Source organism: Juglans microcarpa x Juglans regia, chromosome 7S, assembly GCF_004785595.1.
Source record: "Juglans microcarpa x Juglans regia isolate MS1-56 chromosome 7S, Jm3101_v1.0, whole genome shotgun sequence".
Classification (NCBI taxonomy): domain Eukaryota; kingdom Viridiplantae; phylum Streptophyta; class Magnoliopsida; order Fagales; family Juglandaceae; genus Juglans; species Juglans microcarpa x Juglans regia.
The window spans coordinates 18,823,825-18,837,834 of NC_054607.1; the positions used below are offsets into that span (position 1 = coordinate 18,823,825).

Sequence of the window (14,010 nt, forward strand, 5' to 3'; positions counted from 1 at the left end):
AAGTCAGCATAAAAGCACAAGGAGGAAGGACTGAGGCTTAGTTTTACATCTACTGTTCTCTAGTTTCGCTATTTTGTTCAATGATCTCATTCCGCAGGACAAAATGTTCAAGTTCCTTTATCTTCTACATCAGGGCATCACTGTTTACCATTGATTTCCAATCATGCCACAAATAAGGGATGAAATAAGTGGAAATGTCTGTTCTCAAACTTGGGTTCAAATCCAGCTTCACTACAAGAAATATGGTCTTCTGCCACGAATTTTTATTTCAAGATATACAATTGTGGCAAATAAGTAGCTGATGACACGAAAACTGTTCGTGGGAAAAAAAAAAGCCTTTTACTATGAGATCACGTCGGCAAGTAAAACTGATATGGAACAGCACAAACCATAACACCAGTTGATATGCTTAACATCTGATATGGAACAGTAATTTTATTCGTGTTTCAAATGGTATAAGTGGCAACAATGGAAAAAAAAGGGGAGTTTAGAACCATTATATTGTTCTCTCCTTCTCCAAATGAGTTTAAAACTTAGTAACTAAAGGTTCCAAAACATTCTACACGGTACAAATGCCATTTCTGCGTGTAAGTGGCTGCTAATGGAAAGCAATACTTATTGGATACATGGATTTGGGCTTCTTTTATTCCTTGTATGGGGCAGTATACAGATATTAATCATGCCATGTAAGTCTAAAATCTCCTTTACGCCTTGCGGCAGATATATGAACATAAAACTTATGTACCTTATATCTTAGAGACATCAGCTGTCATTCCGTTCAGTGCAGTGGCAGTCTTTGAACCAGAAGGACGACCCAAATGCTTGTTGATGAAATCCCCAGCCAACAAAAGCTTGGCCAAATCCACATTTGTTTTTACACCAAGACCATTAAGCATGTATACCACATCTTCAGTGGCAACGTTTCCCGAAGCTCCTTTTGCATATGGGCATCCGCCTAGACCAGCAACAGAGGAATCCACTATGCTAACCCCCATCTGCCGAGGGAAAAAAAAAAAAAAAATCATCAGCTCATTGAAGAAATTGTCCAATTTGCAAAATAAAATGGCCCTTGTTTTAAGCACAAAAAATAGCAGCTGGAGTCCTCGATAAACTCCCATGTTTATTTTTACTTATCTGTTCATCATGGTGCAACCTAGTGGTAAAATGGTTGGTTAGGGATAAGTCCTAAACTTAGACATCTTAAGTTCAATTCTGTTAGGAGTTCTCCTGGATTATCTAATACATAGTTCTCGTGGTTGGGGTCATGTATGCAGGGATTATCTCCAAGGGTGGATTTAAAGAGCCATACCTTGTTATGAATCTACTAGGTAGAACTTACCCTTAAAAACCGGCTTACAAGGGAAGGGTGCCTAAGTGCTTATAAACCACCAACCAATTTCATACTTAGTTGATGTGGGATCATAACAACCACCATGCTTCGCAGCCAACGTCCACGGCGGTCTCGGCGCTCACACAGGCTGGCTGTGCACTAGGTCTTTCCTAGTCCCAGACGAACACTGCCATATCGGCATCACCTCCTGTGCCGCACGATTGCAACAATGGGAACATGGACTACATACGTGGGATGACTCTGATACCATTTGTTATGAATCCACTAGGTAGAACTCACTCTTGAAAACCGGCTTACAAGGGAAGGGTGCCTAGGGGCTTATAAACTACCAACCAATCTCATACTTAGTCGATGTGGGATCGTAACATACCTTGGTGAGATTCTACATCATCAAAAAAAAAAAAAAACTTTTCACCTGGAGTCACTTAAGACCATTTATTCATAAGCATCAGATGGCCTCACCACAAAAGTTGCAAGGCACGGTGGCAAAAAGATTACGCTTCAAAGGAATTCTGTCCTGAATAAGTGATTACAGGTTTGTTTCTTCAGAGCAAAAACCTTAGGTGAGACCCAACTAATAGAGGTTTTAAACTGCTTGATCCTAAACAATGCACCGCGTATTTTCAATTAGAGTTGCCATTAAGATATGCATATCAGACATGGTTAGGTTCCACATGTTTGAAAGCTAGCTTACTTGGAGGGATATAAGAATATTTGGAAGAGATTGTCCATAAGTGTCATGGAAGTGAACAGCAAGCTTTTCAACAGGAACAACAGCCATTACAGCTTCGAGCATTGGAATAACAGTCCCTGTAACACAGAAAACAGACAAAAAGCAAATCAACAGTACATAAATACCGGGATAAAATTTAGAACACCACAAAATTAGTGAAGAAAATAGTGGAAAAAAAGGTAAAACGCAGCTGTTCCTGGATAAATAATACACATTATGTCCCCAGTGAATATCAACTTCACTCCATAATTCACCACTATTCTTTACAAAATTCTATTTAAACAGTTATATACTGCACCAATACCTCTTATCAGCATAAATCTAAAAGCATTAAAAAACATTGTAAAAATAAGATAAATAAGGTCAAAGCAAAGTGACATCAGTAACTTTATTGCAGGATGAGAGAGAGAGAGAGAGCAGGTCCAGAACTGGAATATGAAAACCAAACGAAGAAGGAACAATAATATTAATAAAACAAACTGATTTTCAAGAGAACAATGAAAGAAGATTGAATTTTAAAGGAAAGAATAATGCAATGTAAAGCATCTCGGGCTAATGTCTCCAACCTTCCATAGTTGGTATTCTTACACTGAAATCAGCTGTGTGCAGACTGCAACAATGTAACTGTAAAACATATAACTGACTTTTCTCCTATAGCCTATAGGCAGAATTTAGAAAATATTTATAAAAAATTCAGCTCACCAGTATAGAGAACAAATACCTTTTGCAAAATTCTAAAATTAAAAAAATCTCCAATTAAAAGAGTTATCGAGTTAAAGGAACATTTACTGGATTTTAAAATCATGCTACCAGAATTTTGAGAACTGCAAGTAGTAGTTCAGGTCACTTGAAATGCAAGTCATGGTGTTTCGGCATATGGAATATGAGAGATAAAAATTAAGCCTAAAAGTACTGGAAGCAATTTACAGGAGCAACCAAGCTCAGTTATCACTTTTAATGAAACCAAACACTTATAATTTAGAAGAGAGGTCAGTCAAAACATTTACCTAGTGTACCAACTCCAATTGTGTCGCCAAGGGAAATTTCAAAGCAACCCATGTCATACAGTTCCTTTGCCACATGTGCTACTCTTGAAGGAGGAATTGCTCCTTCCACTGGACAGCCTACTACACACGATACGTACCTATCAAGAATCAATTCCAACTCATTTGTCTCAGAGCCTTAAAATAATATACAGTAAATTAACACATGAAGCGCACCTAAAAGTAAAATGATGTGAACATGTAACAGTACACAGAATCCCTAATGTCAAATCTATGTTTAAGTTCACATTTAACTCACTACCAACAGAGAACTCCTGAAGCAAATACTCTTCCACACATCAAAATGAGGCATAGATGTGTCTTGGCGTCACTCATATAAAAATATCAATGCAAATATAATGACAAGACATACCCTCGAACAGGAATTGCAAGCTTCTTAGCAGCACAAGTAACAGCATGATAACGAGCAAGACTCTCTTTAATGCTACAATTGATGTTGGACTTTGAAAATGACTCAGAAGCCGACGCAAATATGGCTACTTCCTTCGCACCAGCTGCAACAGCTGCTTCAAAGCCCTGTAATAGGTGGATAAAGCAGTTCAGAGAATTACAATCAAAATATAAATACATTCTTTGAACTTCAGCGTTTTGTCCAGATTACCAACTTTTATGTTAGGTGTCAGAACAGGTAATCTAGCACCCTCCAAATTAGAAACTGCTTGCATTACATCCTTTGCATCTGCCAGCTGAAAAGGTAAAAGGAATAACATTAAAGTAGAACAGCTTCAGATACAACAGGAGGATTAAGATTCTTATATTTAATTGAAAAACTACTATGCAATCAATAGTACCACAGAGAGACAGACAGACCTTTGTGCTATCGGTATATCCATGCTTTAGAAACACCAGTAACTAATAAATCCATCAACAATGGAAGATGCTTGGAAGAAAATTAAGCATCAAACATCAATAAAAGAGTAATTTTAATGGTCCAGAAACCATAAAGGCCAATCATTATGTTCAATCGAAAATCTGAAATGCAAGTAATATTGTCTTCTTTTATCATTATTTTTTGAAAATGCAAGAACATCGACCGAATGAATACATCAAAATATCATATATCAAGCCCTAAGCAGATGGATTCGTGCATCTTTTATAATATGAAAGTGTTACTAAAAAAAAACCCAAAGATTTTGAGAAATAATCAATCCATGACAATCAATGCAATTGATGGCAACTAAAATAGAAGAGAGAGTTCTTCAAAATACAGTTGGTTATAAAAGATTTATTGTTCCCAATTCATTGTATATCCTTTTTCTCGAATGTAGGAAAAATTTCTACAAGAAGATGAATTATTGATCATGGGTAAAAAATGCTAATCTCTGGACAAGAGTACAGAGGGGTGTCGTGGATTGAGCAAGGAATTTGATGTGGATGGCATCTATCTTCAGGCTTCATCAAGTGCCTGCTAGGTGATGGTTTTGGCATTCAGTTCTAGCATGACTTAGTGTGGGGACTCTCCTAAATTATCAATTATCACTATCTGGTTTATCCTTATTTTCTACCTTATTGTATAGAATCTAGCCAGAGTAAGCAGTAAGATACAAAATCAGTACTTGGTCTTGACTAGAGAAACAATGTCCAAGGTCCCAGGTTGAATGGGACCAGTGTTCAAGATTGTTTAAAGCTTGCTTTTTCCCCTTGAATTTGCATCATCAAAATCAATAGAATGTTGCTAAAAGCTATCATCTACTAACAAGTAATTTCCTTTCCTTTTTACTTCTTCATTCTACGATCCCAAAGCATAGTTGCTTCTAAACTTAAGTGTTAATTCCACAAAGGTAAAAAGTCTCTCAAGAGAGAATTTCTCTGGTATATAAATATATAAATGTAATAGCTTTTTTTCCAAAGAGAAAAACTAACTAACAATAATACTTTGCTCTTGTGGTTTGCATCATCAGTGCAAAGGGAATGAATGCTGCTTAAAGCTATTATCTAAAGAGATGTGATTTTCTATTGGTTTCCCCTTTTCATTTTCTACTCCCAATGCATTTTTTTCAATACTACAGTACCAACTAAAAACGTAAAAGAGTCCATATGCTTCAATAAAGGAGAAATTCTCTGGTTTGTTGGTAGGAGTATCTCTACATGTCCAATGAGTTTGAACTTTTGAAAAAGTTGCTTAAGAATATGGTTGTTAAAACACTATAACACAGAGTCACAAGTTCACTTGTTCCATTCCTTATTAACACTCGACAGAAAGCAAGATGTTAATTATGAAACCACCCACATGTTATATGCAACTATAAATCAATCCTCGAGTTTTCGAAGAGAAAACATTATCAGTGGTCAGAATCCAAAACTAACAGCACAATTATTTGGTGTTCAATGTTCAATATTCAAAATTTGTCTCAAATACTAATGCTTTTACATGAATAAAATTTTTTGGTAACAACATCAATAAAAGAATTTCTAGTGATGATATCATCGAGGAGAAATTTATGGAAATTGGAGGTAGTTAAGTGGTCCAAGAAAATCTATGTTGTGGAGCTTAAAGTTTAAAGCTTTACTACAACTTCAATCTTTTTAATGAAATATCTTTTACTTATATAAAAAAAAGTTTACTGAGTATAACTGAAGTTACAGTATCAACTTGAAATGGCATGGCATGGCATGTTACCTGAGGAACCCATTTTGGTGATACAAAACTTGTAGCCTCAACTACGGACAATCCAGAAGATACAAGTCTATGGATCAATTCAGCCTTTAAAGAGGTAGGGACGATATTCTTCTCATTTTGTAATCCGTCTCTTGGACCAACTTCAACTATCTTTACAAAATTTGGTATACCTATCAAGAACTGCATTTACCAATAATGACAAAACATTAAAAGATCATCTCAAGAACGAGAATTCTACATCTTCCGCAATAGATTATTAAGTAATTTAAACAAGATGGCAGAATACAGACACAAGGCATTTCACTAATCACTTCACCTTATTTGTCGTCTCCGGTATGTTGTGGTCAATGCCCTTAAGGTGTTGACGGTCTGGAAAGTACCATGGATCACTAACATTTTCAAAGACCACGGCATTTTGGCCTAACCTCAAAGACCTTCTATTGAGAGAAGAACCTTGGGACGCATGTCTTGAATGTTGTCTCCATGGGAATGCCTCCCTCAAATATTCTTCATAATCTTCACTGAAAATGGATAGAGGTTTCGTTTGTGCAATTAATAAAATAAAGCTATAAAATTAAAACAAAGTAATTCTTATTAAGTTAATAATATAGCTGGCTGATGTATCTGACAATCGGACCTACACAATGGTGATACAACAGAAAGAAATGTTTATGAGTAGTAAACTATTGGCCCTAAAAGTATTACATGAAAAATTAGTTTTTTGGATCCCTATTTAGAAATGAAAGATATATGATCTTGTACTTTTTCCCTATTAGATTTATCAGGTGCATTTCAATTGTTTTGTTTACCAGTAAAAAAAATAAGGTGCATTTCAGTTGTTGGCTGAAGAGATAAACTTAAAGTAAGAAGGGCTATGGAGTCGCTTCTTTTTTCCCTTTTAATATATGAATGCTCATAATCGAATGAAATGAAATCCATTAACATATCTATTTTTAGCACTAAAGATAATAAGAGGAAGGGCTTAATATTTAATTATAGTTTAGAAATATGCAATCCTTATTTCAACAAATTTTCAGTTCAAACCATTACTGAAGGGGAGAAAAAGTAGGAATATAACATGCACACCAAAATTTCATGTTGAATAAACCAACGAAATTTAAACTTATCCACTGAAGGTATGAGGAAAGTTTCATGATGTAGCTAGGCTCTACCAGCAAAATTAGAAAAAGAAGCATACATCAGTAAATAAATGTTGAGTGCGTGCAGCCAGTGTATTAGGAGAAACAGAGAGAATGGTACACAAAAAGTATAAAATTGAATTGCGTGATTACTTTATACAATGAAAATAGAGAGGAAGAGTACAAAATAATGAAATACTACTCACGCACAACTGTTGGATGAGCTGCAACTCCTTCCTTCATTAAAGCAATTCCCCATTTCCATAGCATCTACACTTGGCCGGCAAGCATCAGACGAGAACCTCTGAATCAATCAACTTGTCGAGACCAAGTGGTTCCTCCAAACTAGACATGGTTGAAATAGAAGCAAAAGGAAAGACTAGAGTTACTGCACGACACAAGTAAGTGCCCTGCAAGGAAAACTTACGCAAGTCCTTAACTGGGTAGCAGAAATCACAGCAGACCGTGAAAGATAACTCACCATGACAACTATCATTCAAATCCAATCTAAAAACTCAATGACCTTATTTAGTATAGGAAAAGATTATTGACAACGATGTTTAGTCTTGAACTCATCATGTAACCTAACAACTTGACCATTGTGTCTGTGTCTTTAGGAAAATTCCGGCTTATCATAAAAAATATACATGTTTGTTTATTTCAGATTTTATTTTCGCTAATCACAGATTCACAAGAAAAAGGAATCAACTTTAAAAAATGCTACCAAGTAACAGAGGAAACTAAATTCAAGCTATAGTCTCATCTATCATAACAAAGAAGAGAAAGCAAGGTACAAGAAGATATTTGAAACCAGCAGACCATTAGCAAACCGCCAAAAGCAATGAAACATTTTGGAATTCGATCAACTAGCGTAAGAAACGGCTAATTATGGAAACTGTATTGCCAAAAGTTCTGGTTATAGTTTCCTCTAATATCTTTTTTTGATTGGTACTAGGTGTCCGGGAACAGCGTCCCGACTAATATCATCAGAAATTCAGGAACACAGAAGCCTTGATTAATACATGAGCAGAAGCTACAGGCTGAAAATATATCATAACGATTTGCATCAAAGATGATAGGTGTTAGAAATCTTAAGTGCCGCAAAACTTCAAAATGCCACAAAAGCAAGAAAAGAGAAACACGTACACAAGCAGCTTACAGTCAGATAGTATTCAACCAGATATACCAAACAATCAGGTCAGGCTAACATTGAAAAATAATATTGCTCTAGAAAAAAACATTCAAGCAATAACAGCAACAATAATAAATCATTCATTCAGCTCCAAAACAATGACATGCCAATATTTAAACCCGAAATCAATCAAGATTCCCCTTTTCCTTTTAATTTCCTCCAATTTCACGGCAACCAAAAACAGAATAGAAAAAATCAGGGAAACCAAAGAGAGAACCGAGAGAGACAGACCTGAAAAATCGAGGCCTCAGGCTGGGGTTTAGAAGCCCTAAAACATTAAATCTGGGGATTATGATTAGGAGTTATTGGTTCCGAAAGTTGCAGGTATAGAGAAAATTTGGTTTATGTGGGGTTGTTAGATGAAGAAGAGGGATGGAAGAGAAGGTAACGGAAACGTGCCAAAGCTTGCTTGCTGGACGACGATGTTTCTACATTGTAATTTGGCTTTTTGGATCTTTTCTTTTATTTAATTAAAATGTTTTTTGAGTTTCAATTCTTAGATAATGGTGCTGTGTTTGGGTGCAATTTTCTTGTCTGAAGAGAGAGAGAGAGAGAGAGAGAGAGAGGCATGGATAGCATCGCTGCGAGAACCGCGGGGGAGGAGAGGAGAGGAGAGGAGGGAGGTAGGTAGGTAGTTTTTTGTTTTGTTTTGTTTTTTGTTTTTTGTTTGTTTTTTGTTTTTTTTTTTTCAAACCAAAGGTAGGTAGGTACTAGGTAGTTGGTTGTTGGAAGTTGGTCGTTTTCCGTTGGTACCATGTTTTACAGACTTTGGTTTTTCCGAGTGCCCTTCAAACCATTTTTAGTATTTCACTAAAATAAAATAAAAAAAATATTTAAATGTGTAATAATGATAAGAATGATGTTATTTAGCCATCTAAAATTTACCGTTCAGATGATCATTTTGGCATGACACCACCACGTAATGTCACACAGTTTATTAAAAAAATTCAAAACACAAAACACAAAAAGGTAGATGGAACTTAGATTTTTATTATTTTCATCTTTTGTATTTTTTAAAATCCTTTTCGTTTGAATATATTTTCCCTTTTTTTTTATTTTTTTAATAAACTACATTGCAGTACAGGGTAATGTCAAGAGTATTGCTATTGGGCCATCTGAGCGATAAGTTTCAAATGGCCTAATAGCAGTACTCTAATAATAACCCAAAATTTTTAATTTTATAATGAAAATATTAGGGTCAATTGAAAATGCTATATCCCAATTACTTACTATATAAAAAAAAAAAAAAACAAGAAAAGTTAAAGGACGTGTAAACAAGATGTATAATAGTTATGTTATATTGATGATGAAAATGAACAAAGAGTTTCAAGAGAAGAGTACTCTTTAAAAGGAGGTGAAACCTAAGATGATTCTTTGTCCGATTGGGTTATAGACGTATGTTTGTTTAGATTGAAGATTTTTTTAAAAAAATAATAAAATATTAAATATTTAATAAGGATGAGTTTTTTTGTCAAGGGCAGGTAACACCACTCTGACATCTATGTCCGCTCACATTCGCTTGTATGTATTTCTGTTTGTGCACAAATCTACAAAGTTTATCATGATTGGTGTCGTTATATGTATCAAAGTTTAGTATACTATCAAGAAAGTATTCCAAGTTTCAGAGAAGAACAATTCACTTGTATTACTAAATTATGTATTACCGAAAGTAATGTAAAGTAATAGTGCTTTTATATACAAAGCTGAAAGTAAAGTTCATAAGATACTGACTAGCATTTAAATAGAAAGCTAACTAACTCTCTATATGTACACATGTAAGAATAAAGTCTATATTCTAAGTCTTAATACTCCCACTCAAGATGGACTATATATGTTTACTAGTCTCATCTTGCTAATGAGATGATTGAACTAATATAACCCAAGTGACTTAGTTAGAACATTTGCTATCTAGTGGCTGGACTTCACATTAAACAGTTTGATATCTCCAGTTTGTAACTTTTTCTTCACAATGTGACAATCCAATTCAATATGTTTTGTTCTGTCATGATACACAGGATTTGATGAAATGTGAATTACGACTTGACTATCACGGTACATTAGAGTAGCTTGAGAATGAACAATGCCAAAATCTACTAACAGATTTTTCAACCAAGTTATCTCACACACAGCTGCTGCCATTGTACTATATTATGCCTCAACAGAAGATCTAGAGGTGGTATGCTGCTTTTTCGACTTCCAGCTAACTAGGTTGTCACCCAAAAATACAGTATACCCAATGACAAATCTCCTGGTATCAGGGCATGCTGCCCAATCAGAATCTGTATAAATTGTTAGCTGAAAATCAGTTAAGGAAGAGGAGAAAAACAAGCCTAAGCCAATTGTAGTTTTGACATACTGAACCACCCTGTGAGCTGCTGCCATGTGTTGCTGTTTTGGCTTGTGTATAAATTGACTCAATTTATGAACAGAAAAGGCAATACCTGGCCTTGTAATGGTTAGATAAATCAGCTAGCCAATTAATCTTTTGTACTAAGAGGGATCTGCCAACTCATCACCACTGCTTGCACTCAAAATTAGATTTTGCTCCATTAGAGAACTTGCTGGATTACAACCACTTAAACCACAATCTTCTATAATTTCTAAAGAATATTTTCTCTGACAAAGATGAATTCCTTTAGAAGATCTGGCAACTTCTAAACCCAGAAAATACTTCGAAGGTCCTAAATCTTTTACCTTGAAATGAGTGTTCAGATATGCTTTTAAAGAGTCTATAGCTGAAGCATCATTGCTTGAGACTAAGGTTGCGTTTGGATGTTGAGCTGAGCTCACCTGAGTTTAGTTCTTTATGAATAATAGTGAGTTGATTAGTGGAGAGAGTTATGTGGGGCTCATCTAAACTGAGTTTAAAGTGTGTTTAGATGTTAAGATGAATTTAGTACTTTTATGGTAAGTTGAAAAAGGTTGTGGGTTCTACGTATAAAAATGTGTTAAGTTGAAAAACTTTGTAGTCCCACGTGTAAGGAGGTTTTGAGTTGAGATGAGTTTAATAATTTGAGAGTTGGATATTTGGATGTTAGACTCAGCTTAAAATTAGACTGAGTTTAGCTGAGTCTTGCAACTAAACGCAGCTTAAAATGTCATCAACATAGACTAAAAGCATGATAACTGAGATACCTTCTACTTTGCTGAAAAGTAAATAATTTGATTAGAATTGAGTAAATCTATTAGCCAACAAAATCGATGAAAACTTTGCAAACCATTGTCTTGAGGCTTGCTTCAAGCCATACAAAGACTTTTTGAGCTTACAAACCAATTTTGACTCCCCCTTGCTATGAAAACCAGATGACAAAGACATGTAAACCTCTTTTTGAAGATAGAATGCATTATTCACATTCAGTCGAAAAATAGGCCAATTTTTTATAGCAATTATGGATAAAAAAATCCTAACTGTTGTAAGCTTGGCTACTGGACTAAATGTCTCTTAGTAATCAAACCCCTCAATTTGAGTATACTCCTTGGCTACTAATCGAGCCTTTAAGCTTCAACTTGTACACCCTTTTACTATCAGGTAAAGGAACAAGATCTCAAGTTCCATTATGTTCTAAAGCTGAAATTTCAGACTGCATAGCATCTCTCCACTCAAGGTATAAAATAGCTTGAGAGCAAGTCTTGGGTTCAATCAAAGTAGAAGTAGCAAGAACAAAGGATTTATGAGATGAAGACAATCTGTTATAGGTCAAATATTTGCTTATTGGATGAAGAGTATTCGAGGGCGAAGAACCAGCAGCTTGTTGATCAGAGAGATGATATGAATGCAAAGCAGCTTGTTGACAATAATAAGAATGAAGATATGAATGAGGATGTCTAGGCCTAGTTGATCCTCTAGGAGGATCAACAGAAGAAACTGTTGAAGGAAATGGACTAACAGGATTAGTTTCTGTAAAAGGTGCAGAAACAGAAAGATCTGAGTTTGGGGCAGGAGTTGGAAGAGAACAATTAGGAGAATTGTTCTTTGAAAGTGAAAATAAAGGATTTTGGGGAGATAAAGGTGTTGAAGAAGAAGTATCAAAAGGAAAAACTTTTTCATGAAATGCTACATCTCTAGAAATGTAGCAAGCTTGAGTCTCAAGTTTTAGTAATTTATAACCCTTAACACAAAGGGATATTCTAGAAAAACAGACTTTATAGCTCTTGGAGAAAATTTAGAACGATTATGAGAAAGTGTTGAACCAAAGCATAAATAGCCAAACACTCTTAGATGTGGAAAAAATAAAGGTATTTTGTGATATAAGAGCTCAAAATGAGTCTTATTCAAGAGAAGATGACTCGGAGTTCTGTTAATGAGGTAAACAGATGTGAGTATATTGTCACCCCAATAACAAACAGGAAGTTTAGTATGAAATAAAAGGGATCTTACCACATTGAGAATGTGTTGATGTTTACGCTCTACAACTGAGTTTTGTTGTGAAGTAGCAATACAACTTAATTGGTGAATGACTCCTTTAGAAGCAAAGAAAGTTTTCAAAGCAAATTCAGAACCATTATCAGATCTAAGTGCTTTGATTTTAACATTGAATTAACTTTCAACATGGAGGAAGAAAGACTGCAAAAGAGAAGCAGTCTCATATTTAGCTTGCATGAGGTATACCCAAGTAGCCCGAGAAAAATCATCAACTACTATGAAAAAAATACCTAAAACCATCATAAGTAGGGGTTGCCATTGGTCCCCATATATCACAATGTACCAAATCAAATGAGCTAGCACATTTATGATTACCAATTGGAAAAGATAAGCGCTTCTATTTAGCAATAGGACATGTAATACAAGAATCAAATTTGGAATTCAAAACAGGGATGTATTTATGTAAAAGTTGTAATCTAGAAGATGAATGATGTCCTAATCTAAAGTGCCACAAGGCTACATCAGATTGAACAGAAGAACAAGTAGAGAAAGAAAAATCCCTGGAAACAGTAGATGAGCTAGGAACAGTCAGCTTATAGATACCATCTTGCAATTCACCCATCCCATTCATCTTCCAAGTTACTAGGTTCTACAAGAAACATTTATCAGCTTTAACAATTAGGCAATAGTGGAGTGTTTGTGTTAATTTGTTGACTAAAAAAAGGTTGAAAGAAAAAGTAGGAACACATAAAACATTGATTAGAATAAGAGAGGGGCTCAAGATGATATTACCAATGTGTGTAACTTCAGCATAGATACAATTGGGCAGCTGGACTGAATTAGGGGTGCTGGTATAAAAACTTGGAGAACAAACCATGTGATCTGAAGCGCCACTATCAATTATCCAAGAATAGGAATTAACTGAACTAGCAGCAACACATATAGGTCTATGATTAACTGAAAAACTTGGAACCAATGGCATGTTGACTGAGGGAATGGCAGTAGAGGAAGTTGGTTTCAACAAGGCCAGGAATTGTTGACATTATTCCACAATCAGAGGCAAAGTAGATGAGGTCTTAGAGGCAGTAGAGGTTTGGACTGCATTGACAAATGTATTGCCACCTTTTGACTTATCTCGAAACTTATAGTTAGGAGGATAACCATGAAGTTTATAACATTTGCCAACTGTGTGTCCAAGAATACCACAGTGACTGCAGGTGACTTTATTAAGTGTGTTTACCTTAAAATTCTTAAAAGAATTTCCTGATTTAGCAACTAAGGTTATAGACTCAACAGAGGCAAAAGTTGTGTATCTTTGGCTAATAAGCCTTTGGCGCTCTTCTTGTATAACAAGAGAAAAAGTTTTGTTAATAGATGGTAAGGGATCCATCATCAAAATCTAACCCCTCACAGCATCAAAAACATTTGTAAGCCCCATCAGAAATGTCATCACATAGTTTTGATGATGATATGCAGCAAAGGTCTTTGAAGAATTACATGTACAACCTCGACAAAGGCAAATGGGTAAGGGTTGATAATTCAACAATT

At 35.3% G+C, this 14,010-nt stretch overlaps 1 pseudogene; it reads right to left on the bottom strand.

The window, feature by feature from the left end:
* Nucleotides 1–438: 438 nt before the first annotated feature.
* On the bottom strand, nucleotides 439–7,275 carry LOC121241567 (annotated as a pseudogene).
* Between the last annotated feature and the right edge of the window lie 6,735 nt (nucleotides 7,276–14,010).